Here is a 5475-nt window from a genome sequence, read left to right as displayed (position 1 = left end):
CTTAGGCTACACACCAATATTCATAGCATTCATCTCCTCGCTCACCCTCTCGACTAGTTCCTTAACTAGTTAAGGTGTTAACGGAAATCGGATAGCACCTCCCCTGTAATGTGCCCTATCCGAAATTCCCAACCATGTCCTTAACACCTGCAGCCAACCAACAATACAACCAGCAACTCATATATATATAACATGGCAACATTATACAATATAAGCTCCAAAAGAGGGTTTCTAGTTGCTATTTTGCGAAACCTTTAACCGTACGAAGCGGGGGGTCATGTGTCTGTAACCAGCAGCTCCCCCACTTCATTTAGAGAACTTTAGACCCTGCAACACTCCACAACACAACCAGCAGTAGCCCCCACGCGCACAACACCTTATTTCGACAACAATTTAACTATAGCGATTCCAAATTCGTTTATTTCGAATGCCGAACTTTTCAAACCTTTTCCCCAACTTCCAGCAGCCCCTAAGGTGTGTAATACACCCTAATATAATATCATAAACTTCAAATTAGAGGGGAATAACTTACCTTTCCTGAAATTGGCTAGAACTCGCCGAAATCGCGCCTCAGAATTTTTTTAGCGTGCTGAATCATTGTGGCAGCTTGCTGTCTGTTTTTTGGCTGCAATGAACTCTAATTTTATTCTAATAATACTTCCATATCATCATGGTATACACTATATAATTAATTTACGGAACGAAATCGGGACTTACCTTATTTTTCTCCCAAGCCATCGCAATTTTCTCTCTAGATTAGGGTTTGTTCATCTATTTTTGTTTGCTGGAAATTTGATGAAGGAAGCTGGAGTATATGATACATATCCATACATATATATGGCCCTAGGGTGTGACACGTGTCATCCCCAAGAGGTGACACGTGTCCAGCCCCTATTGGGCCACCGCATCTACATACTGAAGGAGGGGCTGCCATGTGGCAGTGGGGCCCACCTCCCCCAAGCAGGTGGGTCACCTGCTTTCTTAGGTGATGCCACGTGTCACCCTCCCATTGGCTGCCCCGCGCAATTTTTTTCCTCCTCGTGGGTTCGTAATCTTATTCGTAATCTCGTCTCACTTTAAGAGCCTATGAAACCCTTGATACGTAAGCTTGGTATGTAATCAAGTAACTCACGTATGTAAGACTTCTAAATTAGTAGTTTACGTAGATAAGTCGAGTCCTACGACTCGTTACTTGGCCTCCAACTCCTTCCGACTTCTCTTGACCCTATTTCCCACCTTCCCTACCATGGGGTGTCACATTCTCCCTTCTTAGAGTTGGTCAATAGGGTCGTAACTTAAGTGCTCACATACTAGCTTCTAAGTAACTTAAGGAACCTTCCGAGTTTAAACATGTGGGGTGTAACAATTTTTATGATTAAATAGGTTCAGAGGACGACGAGGCAAATGCGATAAAGAGTAATCTGTAAGAGATATGTAAAACTTTCTTCTTTTCTCTTGGCATGTCTTAGCTATAAGTGGTTGGTGTATGTAATGTGGGGATAATTTCATTCTTAGAACCCCGAGCATGATTCATTAATCTTATTCACTTCTCGATGTTAGAACACCTGCGATAGTGAGCTATTGTCTTGAAAGTCTTCTACGTGCTGAAAAGTAATATACTTGAAGCCTATCCCTTCCTTCTCTTGGAATGGTTTAACGTAAGTAAAATAATGTACGATATGAGTTAGAGGTAGTTCCATTTATAGGTTTTGGGTGTGACTCATGGCTTGTACCCACTTTTAAATGGTAAGGGTCTTAAAGTAGTTGAACTACGACCCTCGAACTTTCTATCCGCTGAATAGTAATTGGAGGTGTAAGCTCCTATAGCTAGAGGCTCTTGGATATGCTTTATGACATTAGAGGGATGTCTTATATGTTATTGAGTTTTACATGTACGTATATGCATTATTATATTATACCAATCGGGCCGTTGTACCTCGACATTATTATATTATACGGATTAGGCCGTCGTACCTCAGCATCATTATATTATATGGATCGGGCCGTCGTACCTCGACATTATTCTATATTATATGGATTGGGCCATCGTACCTCAGCATTATTATATGTGATACGGATCAGGCCATCGTACCTTAAAATTATTATATGAGACACGGATCGGGCCATCATTCCTCGGTATGATTATATGTTATATGGATTCGGCCATCGTTCCTCAGCGCATACTTGCTATATACATGGATCGGGTTGTACGTTCCATAACACTAATAATACATATGTGCTTATGATGACAAAATGATGTAGTTGTTACACCGAGCCCCCGAATGGGCCAGGTATAGTACATGACGATAATACATATGACTTTATTTCATAAGATGCAGGTACAGTAATTTGTTAATTGTTATAATTGTTTCCTGCATCCCTACTTCAGCTATTCTCTCAGTTGTGATATGTTATGCTTTATATACTCAGTATATGTATCATACTGACCCTCTTTCTTCGAGGGGGGAGGGGCTGCATTTTATGCCCGTAGGTACAGGTACAAGTGTTGGGGATCTGTCAGCTTAGGAGTTCCACTCAGCTATGTTGGAAGTGCTTCACTGTTCCAGAGCCGAGCCTTTGGTGCTGGTCTTCAAATATATGTATTTGTTTATTCAGGGGTACGGCGGGGGTCCTGTCTCGCCATATGTTACCGTACTATTCTTAGAGGTATATATACATATGTATGGGTTGTTTATGAGTTTGTTTTGGTTGTGCCTATATGGTATGTTGTAAATGTTTTTATGTTATGGCAGCCCTATCGACTTGCATGCCCTTTCATGATACGATACACGTGAAAAAGGCTATAGGTATATGAAAAAGTTTTGACCCATTGGGGTTTTTGTGTATAGTATCACATCGCACATAGTTCAACTTGACTATAGCTGATAGATAAGTAGATGGGGGTCCAGGTCGGAACCCAGTCATGACCTACGAGGTTGGGTCATGATAAAAGTGGTATCAGTGAAGTTCATCCTTAGAGTGTCTACAGACCGTGTCTTGTAGAGTCTTGTTTATTGGTGTGTTGTGCACCACATCTATAAATAGGAGGCTACAGGACATTTAGGATGTTACCTTTCTTTCAAATCTAAGATCGTGCGATAGAGCCAAGTTATAGAGAATGAAATTCCTTATACTAACCTTTGACTTTTGCAGAAGGACAACATAGATTAAAGAAAGTGACTGAAGATATTGAAAGTTACAAAGCACACAGGTAAGGTATTGAGATACAATAGATGTGTAAAGTTAAAAATTGAAAGGAGACGTAGACAAGGTAGTGTAACAGGTGTAGTTCGAGTGGACATACGAGATAAGTCCATTTTCATATTGTTGATATTGAGTGCCCTATGTGGCTGCGGTATGATACGATATGAATATATATGTTAGCCCTGTGAGGCATTGTTGGCATTTCCTGCGTGCAAGTGTTGAGATAGTAAGAAATACAGAGGAAACTCTGTCCAAATCTCCCTAGAAATAAAAAAAGAATGAGATACAGGGTTGTAGTATGCCTTGTCCATAATAAGAATGAGATATGACTAAACTACGAGTATGGTGGACCTCAAGAAATGAGTTAATTGCTGAATCGATGGCAATAGAAACTAGGAGGTCGATACTGGTATGGTAAAACGAAGTTGGAAAAGACTTATGATCCAAAGAAGATGATTTAGAGAAGATTGATAGATCTGGATAGAACGATATACTAAGGAGCCAACCAAATTTATACACATGAGTAAACTATGACAAGTTGTAGTTAAAGGAAGTAACAGTATGATTAAGACAAGAGTACGAGGAAAAAGAATTGTGATGGATATAAAGTATTAATAAGACAGCTGGTAAGACATTAAGGATGAGATTAACTAAGAAGGGTAAGTAACCCATAGTAAGAATTATGAACGAGGTTAAGAAGTGTCATACTATGAGATTGAATATGAATAGGATGTCAAGTGAATGTAACAAATATCGTTATGAGAATAAGTAAAGCCCAATAAGGAAATAACTAAAGGATATGACATGGTTTGTGGAAAAACAGAAAAGCAAACAGAGAATGAATAAGAAGGCTTACACAGATTTATAGGAAAGGTTCAGAATAAAAGGTCAAGTGGTCACGAAAGTAAAGGCGAGCAACAGGGCAGGATGAATGCCAGAGATAACTGGTATGAATGAAATATGGCTTCGACAAAAATCCTACATTAAGTTGTATGACTCGAGTACTAGTACTTGGACTAAATTATGTACTATCTATCGAGAATACTAAGCACCCTATGGTTGTACTAGGGTTTCTTATAGGGGCAACCTAAAGTATGGATGATCTAACAGAAGGTGTAGATATGGTACATCATGTTAAATATGTTGGAATAGAATCAATTGCGTGTAAATAGTTGAAAATAAACAGAGGATGACATGGGTACACCCTAAAAGGGGGGAAGTGGACAAGAGAAGTACAAGAGTAAGAGAAAATCAATTGACGCTGTCATATGTAAATGGGAACGCTAAACTTCAAACGAGATCCCATAAGAGGTGGATGCGATCATACCAGCACTAATGCACCGGATCCTATCAGAACTCTGAAGTTAAGCGTGCGTGGGTGAGAGTAGTACTAGGATGGGTGACCCTCTGGGAAGTGAAAGAGGAAATGAAACACAAGTATCCGCACCTATTCCCTACGTCTATAAGTAATCCTAACCTTTGGAACTCTGATATTAATTGCTCGATAAAAGTATATGTTATGGCAATGGGATAGGGGAACTCTCCATATAGTCGGTATAAGATAAGGAGGAAGGTTTTGGTTCACATTCGAGGATGAATATTCTAAAGAGGGGAATGATGTTACACCCCGTACTCTAGTACCTCAGAATGCTTCTTAAGCTTCTTAAGTTTCTAGAAAAGCTCTTAATTTTTTTTAAAAGTCGTCATGTGAGTCGGATAATCTATAACACTATCAAATAATCCTAAGAAAAAAAGAATGAGATACTCCATAATAGAGAAGATTAGAAATAGGGTTATAAGAAGTTGGAGGCGAAGTAATGAGTCGTAGGACTCGACCTACTTGCGTAAGCTACTGATTTGGATGTCTTGCATAAATAAGCTCCTGGAGTACACATCGAGCTTAAGTAGAAAGGAATACGTAGGCTCTTGAAGTGAGACGAGATTATGAACCCACAAAAATGAAACAAGCAGGTGACAAGTAGGTGACACACCTACTTGGGCTAAGTAGGTGACCCACCTACTTGGGGTGGACCCCATGCTACCATGTGACAGTGTATGATTGGTTGCATGGCATAAGGTGGCACCCTAGAGGGCTGCCACATGTCACCCCTACGGGATGCCACATGTCACACCCTAGGGAAGGCTATATATCCTTAGTCTTATGACTAAGCCTTCATTTTCCATCCTTTTACACTTAGAAAAAAAGATGAGAAACATTGAGGGGGAGAGAAAGAAGGTATGGCAGCCATGGCTTTGAGGTATTCTTCAGTT

At 40.0% G+C, this 5475-nt stretch overlaps 1 pseudogene; it reads left to right on the top strand.

Annotated features, from left to right (window-relative positions):
* The first annotated feature begins 4517 nt into the window (after positions 1 to 4517).
* Positions 4518 to 4639, top strand: LOC129878026 (5S ribosomal RNA; annotated as a pseudogene).
* Positions 4640 to 5475: the final 836 nt, after the last annotated feature.

Source organism: Solanum dulcamara, chromosome 12 (assembly GCF_947179165.1).
Source record: "Solanum dulcamara chromosome 12, daSolDulc1.2, whole genome shotgun sequence".
Taxonomy (NCBI): Eukaryota; Viridiplantae; Streptophyta; class Magnoliopsida; order Solanales; family Solanaceae; genus Solanum; species Solanum dulcamara.
Note: the sequence above shows the minus strand (reverse complement) of the source record. Positions and strands in the feature narration are given on the sequence as shown.